Raw genomic sequence first — 13,485 nt, forward strand, 5'->3', positions numbered from 1 at the left:
TTGGAACATTGCTGTGAGGACATGATTGTATTCAGCCACAAGAGCAATAGTGAGGTCAGGCATTGCTGATGGATGATCAGTTCCTGTTCACCAACACCACTCCAACTCATCCCAAAGGTTTTGAATGGAGCTCCATCACTCCAGTGAAGGTAATTCCACTGCTCCACAGCCCAGTGCTAGGGGGATTTACCTTCCCAGCCTACACATGACATTGGATATGCTCATGTGTGGCTGCTCCAGAGCATCCCATTCTGTTGGCAGTGCTTTTCTATGGAGATTACACAGGTTGTGTGTAGAACTAAACCCGTGTCAGCAATTTGTGCACCTTAATGCAACTGAATTAACTGTCTGGATAGGTTTGGACATATAGTATATACAAACGTTACTGAAGAAAAAAATGCATGTTTCAAGGACGAATCTTGAAAACAAGCAGAAATTGCATTTTCATGGCTACTGTAAAATGGGATTAAACTTTTCATCTCAGTTATTTATATGGCAATTAAAAATCAGCTGATTGGGACAGGCCTGGCTGATACACTGGCATACTGAATATATACTCAAAATAATTATTTGAAATTTATTCTAAAATCAGTAACAGCTGACACAGCCTACAAGAGGAATGGGCAGTTCTCCAAGAATACCAGAGCAAATGATTAACCTGACCGTGTACATCTCTGTCATGAAGTATTGAGTAGGTCATGTTTTTTCCAGCTGGGATACATGCCCCCCCCCCCCTATTCAGGTAAAATCCATCACCTTCTCACATAGATTACATGCCTTAGAGAAACCCCATAAGCCTGGACTTGGCAGAAAACAGCTTGAAACAGCAGACTGCAGTAACTGACAGTGTTAAACATATATGTATAATTCCTAACTTCATTTACTTCATTGCAAACAATTAAATCTTAACAAGCCAGAAAACCGTGAACATCTTGATTTTTTTTATATAGATCATATAGATCATTGTACCAATTAGTTCAAAATCAGAATTAAAAACACATTTCATATTTCTAACTGACTTAGACTAAAATCCATTTGCTATGAATGATCCTTCAAACAAATGACTGAACATTTCATTTTGTGTCAGCGAGTTCTCAGAGAGACACAGACTCCACGGGGAGATCACATGACTGAGCTACTTCCCTCACACCCGGAGTCCGGCTCAGACTCCATTGCCCAGAGTTCTCTGGGGCATCACAAGACTCCGGACCTTCTCTCGTGCTCCTACCAGCCGAGATCCCCTGAATACTAATATGTATCACCTGTGTATTGACTTGTGTAGTTTAGTTTATAAGCCCGGGCTTTAGCTAGAACTAGTTGCGAGGTATTGCTTCTCTTGAACTACTGAACGTTTATTCTGTTGTCTGTATCCTGTGTTTGACCATTGCTATGTTTTTGATTCTGCTTTTTGCTCCGCCTCTTGGTACTTTTGCTTGTCTTTTCTTATTTGTCTTTTGGGCCATTTTTGCCTGTTTCTATGACTATGTTTTTGCGTTTTTTGGATCTGACCCCTGCCTGTTTTTGATTACGTTTTTGGACTGTGTATTTGAAAGTAAAACCACTGTTGTCTTTTCAATTCGCAAGCATCTGGTTTCTGTTGACATGTTACAGAATACCTCGCCTAACATGCAGACGATGGACCCGGAAGCTTTTCACAAAGCTTTGAATGAACAAGGATAACTCCTTGGCTGACATCAGCGGGTTCTGTCCAGAGTGACTCATTAGAGTCCCTAGCACACCAACAAGCGGAACAACAAGCTTGGTTGACTCAGCTGGTCACCAGTGTTAAGGGATTGAGTAGCCAACTACAGAATGTGAGCCTGGTATAACCAGCAGTGGGCTCAGCTATCCCAGTCGCTTCAGCAGAGATCCCACGTGCAGTATTCACAGTTAGTAAACCTGACTTTATCTTATGCGCAGTTTATTTACGAATTCAAGACCGTATTTGATCATCAGTACAAAGGAAAGGTCAGTGAGGAATTATTGCACCAATTACATCAGGGGAATCGATCTGTAGTCAACTATTCACTAGAGTTTAGGACACTAGCAGCAAGTAGTGGCTGGAATGAGGCAGCTCTATTAGTTATATTACATCAAGTGTTAAATATGAACATCTTGAATGAACTTGCCTGTAAAGATGATGAATTGACACTTGATCAACTTATCAATCTAGCTATTAAGCTGGATCATCTCTTGAACTACCACAACAAACCTAAGGTTGAACAAAGCACCACTAGAACACACCCTTGAGCAAGAGTCACCTCAGAAATGGCTGAATCCATCGAACCCATGCAGTTGACTCATCTCAACTATCACTCGAAGAGAAACAGCAACGGCTGAAAAAACATCTCTGCCTGTATTGTGGGAATGCTGGACATCAAGTTGATGACTGTCGAGCCAGACCACAAAAGAGCAAAGTGTGTGGTGAGTGTTCCCACAAAGTGGTCAGTTTCAAAAGTGTTTGTTACCTGTAACTATCTACTGTCATCACCAGTCTCTTGTTCTTTCAGCCCTGATTGATTCCCGTGCAGAAGGTAACTTCATTCATGCCCAGCTAATGGAGCAGCTACAGATCCTGCTGGAGAACCTGCAGACAGTATTGAAGATGGCTGCATTGGATAGTGGACCAATGCAATGGATTGGGGACAATATCCAAGATAACCACACCCTTGGTTTTACAGGCTAGTGCTCTGCATAAAGAAACTTTGTCATTTTTAGTGCTTGAGCAGTCAGAATTTGAACTCATATTAGGACTCCCCTAGTTAAAGAGACATAATCCTTCCATCTCCTGGTCCGAGCACACAATCATAAAATGGTCTGACTTCTGTATCCAGTCTTGCCTTACACCTCCCTCAGTCTCAGTTTTATCTACTTCAGTAGAAAGCCCTAATGCTGACTCCACCTTTCAAATCCCTTACGAGTACTTAGATTTGAAAGAAGCTTCTTCCCTCGGAGTGCCTACAATCTCATCCAAGTAAGAGAAGGCAATGAATGGAAGACAGCAAGACCACTAGGGGCACTATGAATATCTTGTGATGCCCTTCAGCCTCTCTATCGCCCCTTTGGTTTTTCAAGAGTTCATTAATGAAGTACTCCGAGACATGTTAGGGCAATATGTTATCGCCTATCTAGACGATATTCTCATTTGCTGCCCTGACAAAGATTCCCAAATGCAACACGTTTGTGATGTGTTACAATGGCTCCTAGATAGTAACTTGTTTCTGAAAGGAGAATTTCACCTGTAAGTAGTGTCATTCCTAGGCTATGTCATTAGTGAGGAAGGAGTAATAATGGATGATCACAATATCGAAGCCTTTGTTCAATGGCTCATCCAAACTTCTATCAAGGAACAGCATATTTATAAGAAATTTCAGCAGTATTGCAGCCCCTCTCAATCACTACTAAAAGGGGCTCCCAAGAAGATAAAATGGACAGAACAGGCAGAAAAGGCATTCCAAAACTTAAAAGAGCCATTCACAACTGCTCCTATTCTCAAACACCCCGATCCAGCACAGACCTTTGTAGTACAAGTAGATGCCTCAGAGACTGGAGTGGGGGCTGGTTCAGCTCAGAAGTTACATCCTATCGCCTTCTACTCCCGTCTCTCACCGAGAGAAATAGTGCCCAGTCAGTGCCCATCAGGGACGCTTTATGTATCCGAGTCATTCCGTACCCAGCTTATAATGTGGGCTCATTCCTCTCTCTCATCTGGTCACCTGGGTGAAACCAGAACACAAACTTTCATCCCACCGATATTGATGGGAATCTATGATTAAAGACATTCTTTTGTCAACTCATGCTCAACCTGCTCTCAGTGTAAAACCCCAAAAACCTTACCTGTACCAGCCAGACCTTGGTCCCACATAGCTGTTGACTTTGTAATCGACCTACTAGAATCCCAAGGGTTCACTACTATTTTGACAGTTACAGATAGATTTTCTACAGGAGTCAGATTCATACCCTTCTCGACCATTCCCAGTGCTTTCCAGATGGCAGAGGCCTTTTGCAATTATGTCTTTCGACTTTTTGGCATACCTGAGGACATTTCTGACAGGGGACCCCAATTCACTTCACAGGTCTGGTCAGCCTTCTTTGAGCACATAGGTGTCTCCATTAGTCTCTCCTCAGGGTGTCATCCACAATAAAACGGACGGATGTATCAGGAACTGGGAAAATTTTTAATAATTTTTGTCATGAAAATCCTTCTGACTGGGCTAACTTTTTAGTTAGAAATTTAGTTAGAAATGTAGAAATTGCACAGACCTTTTTAACAAGTTCGACAACAGGGATGACGCCATTTCTGTGTATTTTAGGATACCAACCGCCATTAGCAACCTGGACAGGAGCTTCTACAGAGGTTCCAGCCATGGATGCCTGGATGACAAGGAGTGAACAGGTCTTGGAGGAAACACATCGACACATAAAGACCGTGTTACAATGGAACAATGAACAAGCAGACTGGTACAGGAGTCAAACTCCGGTGTTTCAACTTGTAGACCAGGTATGGTTGGCCGTTTCTGGCCATTAATTATGGGTTAATAAATGGTTTAAGGCCAGTTTAAAGATATTTGTACCTAAACAATTATGCTCAAGTGTTCTCATTTCAAATAATTTAGAAATTTCAAGTACAAACAAAATTCATATGCTAGTTTTCCTAATTGTAGATTTTTATGACCAGATCAAATTAGCATTATTAAAATCTAGACAAAATTCCTAAACCAATCAAATATTCATTGGTGTTAAGATATTAGGATAATGTAGAGCATTGTATTTTATTTTTTCTGATTCAAGTACCTTTCAGGATTTGGTTTTCTTTTTTCTTCAGTTTGACACAGTGTGTTTTGCACAGTGTTTTGTACACTCATGCAAAGCCTACCTAAACAGTTTCTGTGGAAAAGTTGCAATAAGTGCAAATAGCTACGTTTTCTAATTAAAGCCTTGACCAGAGATCACTGCAACATGCTTTTGCATAGCTTTCAAAAAAGACAAAAAAAGAAAGCACAAGCAATATTGTGAACTCTGAGACAGCCATTGAGTGGTCATGGCACCATTTCAACAATTTTTGACTGGGGCTTTAAGAGAATGCAATCAATTAGTGTTCAGTTATAAATACCAGAAGCTATGTTATGATATTTAGTAGCTAAAATACTGGGCTTGGGGAAATCATTAAATATAGAGAAAAGAATGCTTTAATAAAGTATTTTGGCCTGTACACTATGATGTGAGTGCTAGGAGCTGTATTTTGTGATGGTTTCAAATTTCTGCACAAATACCAGGGGAAATCTAAGGCAAAGGCTTTTTTCGTTTCTTTGCAGTTTAATTTTTTCCAGGATGCCAAACTAGTTTCTTGCTTCTCTAAAGATAACTGAGAGCACTGCAGCTTACACATCCTGCTTCAAATCTTCAATACTTTTGCAGCCAGAGACAAGGCTGTAAAGGGTCTTGTTTTGTAGTGTTTATGTAAAAAATTATTACCAATATTTCACAGACATTTGTGTTTATTTTAATCTTTGCTTAGTTGTTACTGTTATTATTATCGTAAAATACTGTATGTCAGAATAACTAGTTAAATAGTGAAACATGAATAGTGAAAAAGCAGAACTTTTAAGAAATTAAATGACTGTAATTTTACAATATTTGTACCATCATAGAGAAAACATACTATTAAAGTTAATTAAAGGGTTTTGTCTGGAACCTGTGCTGCTGGGCTTTTACTGTTTTACCAGCATTGAAACTAGGAAGCTGAAGTCAGTTTCTTATTCATCAGCTTCAGGTGCCAGATTGTAACTGCTGCACCATTTCAGGAGGAACAGGAAAATTGGGGAACTGCTGAACAGAACGACAATTTCAGCCTCAGACTAAAACTACATGTTGGAATAGTTTGGTAGTCCTTATGAGAAAATGGTACTAGCATTACTAGCACACTGACCTGTACACTGAGTTCCAAGAGGATGGTGATTGCTCCTGTTTTCAGTATCACTGAAACATTTAACGTGTCTCAATAAACTACCATCCTTGAAAATATTCATCATCAAGAGCCATAAGTGCTAATGACAGCTAAGCTAACTTGAAGTTACCTTATCAAATATTGGCCTCAGCATTTCTGTGTATTGACAACTAAATGCTCCTGGTGTTTTCTTTTACATAAATAATTTGGTTATCATTATTATTATTACTGTTCAGCCAAAGTAGCTGTATTTCTTTTTGTCCCTCATGCCATTCTGCACTGCTCGTGTGAACTTAAGCCTCACTTTAGAACAAGAGAAGTCAAATGTTTATTTGAATATGTCTATCTAAACAAAGATCCCCAATTTTATCTGTCCTTGGCATAGAACATGGTATCAAATTTCAATGTATTTCAATCTATTGTATTGAAGCTGAAATGTTCAACATTGTGACAAGTGACAAGTGACAACAGGCAAATTGAGTGATCCTCTACAGAAAACACACTTCTACACATTTCAGTACATTTTTAGTTTATTTGCTGAATTTAACATAATGAAAAAAGTGCACGTTATGCCACATTTTATATTGTGTTTTATTTTTTCCAATTTTTAAAAATTTTTTTAAAAGATTTTCATAATAATACCATATTTAAGTTTGTTCCCTTCAGAGGACATACACTCACTTCACTTGAAATCAACAAAACATGTAATTTGACTGGGTTATTCAAACCTTTAAATATGACTGTGCATTGGAGGAGCCAAGTATAGCCTATATGTGGGGAAATACTTGTGATTTTCACATGACTAGCAATGCCAGAGCAAAAAAGCCCTCCATTATGTGAATAGCTGTTCTACAGCAGAGTAAAATATGATGAAATATGAAACATTTTCCATTGAACTTTACAGCACTGGCCTGTGGAGTAGCTCTGGAGCTGCTCTCTTGTGTGCCCCCACAGTCAGGCCATGTAACGTGAGCTCTGGAAGTTGGCCTGAGTCTAACGAAAACAGAGGCAGTGTGAGTCACATAGTCTGCCCCTCCACTGCTGGCTTTTCAGTCACTGCCACGTGGAAGGAGGACCTCAGCCAAAACTCTTTCACAGGCCATATTAAAGATCTCAGGTCCAATGCACAGCAACATGAAAACGTCATACATCTCACCACTGCCTTGCTAAGTGCACTGAATCTAAAGCGCTCAATGCTTCTTATATGAAATCCTAACACTGCCCATTAGCTCACTGATTACCAACAAGGAGGACTACACAGTAAAGACTACTACAGTCACGCTCTAATGCAAGGTGCTTAGACAAAGGTAAAAAAAATTAAAACATCTGGTTGGTAGACATATCAATAGCACAGATTTTATCCAATGCAATGGTTGCTATGAGCAGTGAATGAGACAAAACATCCAGGGTTTCACGTTGGTTCAAGTAGGCCAGCCAAACAACACAGTATTCATAACAATGTAAAATATGTTCTTTTTGGAATTTGTTTAAGTGCCAAAAAATGGAAACTGGATTTTGCAAAAATGGGACAAAACAGTAGCTGTCAAAATACAGTTGTATGCAAAAGTTTGGACACCCCTGGTCAAATTACATGTTTTTGTTGATGGTCTAAGTGAAAATAAGTACACATTCTCTACAGAGACCACACCTCTGCCAAACTTAAAGCACAATTATTCATGGATGCAGAAACTAGGGGTACTGGGTGAGCACTCAGCACCCCCAGATTTAGGACAGCAACTGCTAAAAACAATCACAAAACGTTCAAAGATATGAACTTTTTAATAATTTGAGTGCATCAAAGACCCATGTGTTTGTTCTTTTTCATTAAAGAGAAATTAATCCCTTTATTTTGTCGCCCGCAAATGCAATAAAAAAAAAATTTATATATATATATATATACACACACACACACACACACACATATATATATATATATTTGAAAAGAATTGGTAGAATTCCCCTTTTATTTAATTTGCATAAAGTTCATCCAGAATGGGGGAGCAGAGTGACAATATGCATAAGCAGTGTGAAGCATCAGTTATATTTAAATGTTGCTGTCTCTTGCCTCATTAGAGTCCAGCATGACTCATTTTGTTACATGTAAATTATCAAAAAAATTCAAATGGAAAAATAAAGAATTTTGCAAAATCATTAATGTCATGTAAACAAAACTTAAAATTTCATCACCCCAACATAAAACACCTTCCCATGTCTCTGCAAAATAACATAAGACAAATTGTGGAGGTTGCTATGTGCACAGACTGAGACAAAACAACCAATGTTTTCTACAGGCTTAAGTAGGCCAGCCAAACAACAGAGCATACTTGGCAAAATTATGCAAAAAAATCAGAATTAAGTGGGTGAATGCCTACAATAGAGACAGAGATTGGATTTTCTCATTTTCATGAAGAAAAGTACACATAAACATGTGTACGTCTCTTTGATGCTTTGAAAATGTCAAAAATATGATGTATCCTTTTGTAGCAGTTTTTTTCTCCCAGGCTGATTTCTTTAAGACATCTGAATTGGTCCATTCTTTTCAGTGAGTTTTAAAGGCAGAATAACACTACTAACTTGCTATTTATGAAGACACTTCTTTAACTAGCTTGTTACCATCATCCTGGAATGTTTATTGTAGGCTTACTGATTGTGAATAAATTAAAAAGATTTCATGCAAGTTAGGCACACAGTTTGATAAGTTGTGCCAGAGGGCAACTCTCTATTATCTGGATTTCCACGTTTTCTCTAGTATTATGTGTATCAGAGGCAAAGGTCAGACTGTCACAGTGACAGTCACTTTATTATTGTCTTGGCATTTGCAATTTCATCTCTAAATCTAACGCTTTGCTGTTGTAAAGAATGTTAACGAGTGCGTTTACATGCACTTAATAATCCGATGATTGAAGAAAATCTAATTTTGTTTATATGCGTTTGAGTAATCAGATAATGGGGAAACTCCAGGTCTACATAAGTCAGGCTGTAACCGTATTTCTGCTTTGCCTCTGGCCAATAAGCTCAAAGAAGAAGACGTGACATAAACGTAACGTAAAACTCAAATTTCATGCTGCGACCTTTTATAAAAACATTTTACCTGAAAATATGAACATGTATCAGAGAATGAAGAATATTTAAATGCCTTAGCAGCTGAGAATGTAGCTGAATTCACTGTCACTCCAAAAGTGTTTTGCTGCCATCTCACAGCAACGCTACTTGATTTTTTCATGTCTGTATTTGCACATGTGCAGACTGAGAAATCCAAAAGAAATCAGAGGAAGAGTTTACATGCACTTAGACATCAGAAACATTATCCATATGGCCACCAGGAGTCAAAATCGATGTGATACTTAATAATCATAATAGTAAATAGCATTCTATATTTTTTATTTAAAGCCTTTAACAGACATTAACATATCTATTGCAGTTTTACAGTGACTACTTGAGTAAAGAGCCCTGTTCTACCTAACAATTAACTGAAACCTGGTTTGACTACAGTTCATATCCAGTCAATTAAGTATCTAGAAATTCCAGAACACCTTGAATGATAATCTTTTCTCACAAAATTGATCCCACTAATTGTAAATAAATATATGATTATGTTGGTTATTATGTTGGTAGCTGATCAAATGTTTACGGCCTCTTGTTCAGCTCCTGAAGGCCTAACCAATGAGAGAGCTAGCTTTGCTGTATCTTTCTAGGTAACACAGGGAAATTATTCTGATTGGTTAATTTTCCACTGGGCATTTCAAGACCCCCCCCCTACCCCCCCCCCCCCCCCCCAAATACAACAAGATGCTAGTCAGTGCAGGCGTCTGTTAGCTGACGTGACAGATTTGGCAGTTGGGGCTTTCCTCCGAGCGCCTTCAGTCGTCCAATGACCTTGCGTGAGCAGCAGTTCGAAAAGGTCTCGGAGGAAGCCTGTGCCAGCCTTCACCCTCTTAGCATTGGTAGTATCACGTGGCTAGGGGAGTCCTAACTAGCGTGTGGAATTAGAAACTATTTAATTGGGGAAAAAAATTGCATAAGAAAAATTACCAGTGAAATGAGAGTATAACTGCAGTTTCAATACAGCAAACATGATGATTCTATTAAATAAAAATGAACTGAAAATGACACATTTTTTTTCAGTTCCCAGAACTCCTGATAGCCCAGAGGGCTCGCCACTGATGTTTTTTGTGTGATGGATGTTTTGATTCCAACATGCAGCACAATGAAACAAAAATAAAATACTGAGTACAAAAACATTAACCCAAAAAAGGCTTTCATGCATTCTTGCAGTAATTGCCCTGGCATTTATTGTTATTCTGTGGAGAAGCAGGCAAATGTCTCTGCGATGACACTGAACTCTCTCAAAATGTAACTTTCCCCGATGAGCACAAAAGCTCTGTTTTTACAATTGTGAATGCTGAATCACTCACAGATGACGCTTTGATGGCCACACATTCCTGGAGTATTAGAAGATAAACTTGTGGATCATCTGGACACTCTAGCACTGCTTTTGGAGAGTGAGGGTGGTCTGGATAAATGTGGGCTTTCAACAGATCAAAACCGCATGGCTACCCAAAATACATGACGCACATAAAAAAGCACACACTTATGGTGATTGATTGAATCCAGGGCTAACACCAAAAATCTACGTAAAATGTCTTAAACAGTAACGTAAAATAAGCTCCTTTAACCTATATGTCTGATTTACGGTGCCAGAAAAGAAACAGAAGTTTGAACTGATAAAACATTCCTTTTGTTCTTCTAACCTATTTACTTTGCTTCATTCAAAGTATCTGAGTTGAATGAAAGCAATTAAGCCATTTGTTTTCATATGAAGTTATTTTTAGACACACACACACACACCCCACACAAAGAGTTGATAATGTCTGAGAAAATTCAATGCATTCCAAAAGGAAGCCATTCTATATAAGAACAGTGGAGTGTTTCCCTAAATTATCATTTTTGGTGGCATATCAGTTTGTGTTGTGCTGGTACAAGTGGATCAGACATAGCAGTTCTGCTGGAATTTTTAAACACTGTGTCCACCCACTGGCCACTCTGTTAAACACTCCTACCTTGTTTATCCACCTTCTGGATGTAAAATCAGACAAAAAAACAGCTCATTTGTTGCTGCACAGATTGTCATCTGGCACAGTCATCCTTTAGTCCTTCTTCAGCGGTCACAGGATGTTGACCACAGAACGCTGGTGGCCGTGTGTTTCTGGTTGATGGACCAAAAATACACTCAGTTCAGCAGTGACACCAACATGTCACTCAAGCAGCACAGCTGTGTCTGATCCACTCAAAACAGCACAACATTTACTAACACACCACCACGCAAGAGTCACTGCAGTGCTGAGAATGACCCACCATCCACCACCCTGATGTCTGAGGCAGCATATTCATACAGATTTATTATAGTTTTGATATATATTGTTGTTCTAAAAAAAAATTTCAATACATTCATGGTGGAAGAGATATATACAGGGTGTTGTAATATAAAGTAGTAACTAAACATGATGTTTTTTTCTGATTTATCATTTTAGAAATAGCATAAAAAGCTTATACTTATGTTGTAGACATCACAATGCCTGGTTCCTATCACCACACTTGTCTACAATTTCACATAAAACATTCTGGCTCCTTTTACCTACTGATTTTTTCAAATATTTTCAGTGAAACTCCCCTTTAATTTTCATTAAAATACTTGTATCATCATTTTCCAGTGTTGTATCATGCTGGTTCAAGGAATGAAAAGGTAGAAGAGTGCAATGAGTACAGAAAGTAGTCGCTTCAGACTGGGGTAGTTTTATCTTTAGAGCTGAATGAACTGAAGTACTTGGCTCTAGTAAATCAGTGAAGTCCAAGAAATGGGCTGAAATGACAAATGAGGGACAGTGCTAGAACAGGGCAGAGCGTCAAGCCAAGTTGGAAAGTTTTAAGAAGTGGAAATCTCAGAACAACGTCTTCTTGTCTCAAAATAAGGTAACTGAATTCATATTGTTGAAGACACAAATATTTCTCTAATATTTATTTAAAGCATCTGGAGTGGGTCTGACCACAGTCTCCTCCTACACTTGTCCTTGAAATCCATACAACTGGCACCAGTGTCACCAAGCAAAATATTTGAATTTTTCAGCTGGTAACAATCTGCTGGTGAGGTTACACGTTTGCACTGATTAAACACACACTAGTGAACGAGGGACTTTGACAGAACTGTGTGTACAGCCAACCAGATCAGCCAAAATAATACATCAAGAGCACACATGGTGAAAAGGGCCTAAAGGATGTGGTCATTTTTTTATGTCAACATCAGGTAGGAGGTTTCTATGTTTTTCCGGCATATAACAATGGCCTGGTGGCCACTACTTCATGGGTGAAAGCTCATGTTTTGTTATCTGAAACATCAGCTGAAACAGCAGGCAGATTACTGCAATTCAAAAGATATCCAGCAACAACAGTGAAGCCCAGCTGCTCATGCACTGCATGTTGCCTTAGAGGCTGAGAATGTAGTCCTCTTGCTCAAATGCAGCTTTTATGAGCTTTTAATTTGGCTGTTTTTATTATGGAAAGCAGCAGCAAAGGCGACATGCTGGTAGAAGTGATCTCCATTGCAGCTGAGCTACAGATGGCAGAGGTGGATTAAATAAGCTTTCGAGCAATAATTTAATCTGATAATTTAAAGTGCTTTTACATGTCATTTCTTTCTGACTCATTTTTGCTCTTTTAGTTTCAGTAGCTGTGTGAAAAGCAGTGCAGTTTGTTACACTCTAAGCAACGGTGGATGAAGTACACAAATCATGTACTTGAGTTAAAGCAGATACCCAAGGTAAAATATTACTCCAGTAAAAGTAGAAGTTCCTCCACTTGAGAAACAGTACAAAAGTATTTGCCTTCAAAAATACTTAACAAATCAAAAGTAAAAGTACTTAAAGATGTAAATCTACTTATCGAAAGTAAAACCACTAAAAGATTAATTAACTTAATGCAATTTAGTTACTATTTTAAAACTCAGAAAAAAGACATAACTGCATATGTACACATGTTTCTCTATTGTGGTCTATTTACACAAAGTTAGGTTAGTTTTACACTGCTGCACGATGAACCGTGTGCTTGCACTGTGTCGGTATGTCCAACAGGTCAAAATAAGCTCTAAACTATGCTTCAGTAAAGTAGATACACGAAAAAACGACTTAAGTACAGTAACAAATTACTTTTACTTTGTTACTGTCCACCACTGGCTCTGAGGTAAGGTGGTATGGACACTTAGCATAACTTGATGATGTATTGATCCAACCTAGCTATATTTCATGCATGTTTCATATTTTCACATTTCACATGTTTCAGAGTTCTGAAAAAAAACAAAGACAGCTTCTAAATACTCTACATAAAAAAATATAAATACCAATTCACTACCATAATTTGACCATTTTTTTTTTGACAACAAAAAAATGGCTAAGAATGCAAACAAAAAACTCATATCTTACCACAGTGGATAAGTGATCTCTCATTTCACCATAAATCTTATAAGCTTGAGTAAAGTCTATCTGCTC

The 13,485-nt window shown here is 38.4% G+C and overlaps 1 protein-coding gene across 2 annotated transcripts in view; it reads right to left on the reverse strand.

The window, feature by feature from the left end:
- fsip1 (fibrous sheath interacting protein 1) overlaps positions 1-13,485 on the reverse strand; it is an 84,801-nt gene that overhangs the window by 39,238 nt on the left and 32,078 nt on the right. Inside the window, exons 10-11 of one of the 2 annotated variants that reach the window (XR_005130801.1) lie at positions 4,264-4,374; positions 4,036-4,166 (exon numbers count right to left, since the gene is read on the reverse strand). The exons of the other annotated variant lie outside the window; for it this stretch is intronic. The gene's annotated coding sequence lies outside the window, so the exon portion shown is untranslated. The remainder of the gene's footprint in view (positions 1-4,035; positions 4,167-4,263; positions 4,375-13,485) is intronic. 2 annotated transcript variants of the gene reach the window in all.

The sequence above is a fragment of the Pygocentrus nattereri genome, chromosome 10 (genome assembly GCF_015220715.1).
Source record: "Pygocentrus nattereri isolate fPygNat1 chromosome 10, fPygNat1.pri, whole genome shotgun sequence".
NCBI lineage: Eukaryota > Metazoa > Chordata > Actinopteri > Characiformes > Serrasalmidae > Pygocentrus > Pygocentrus nattereri.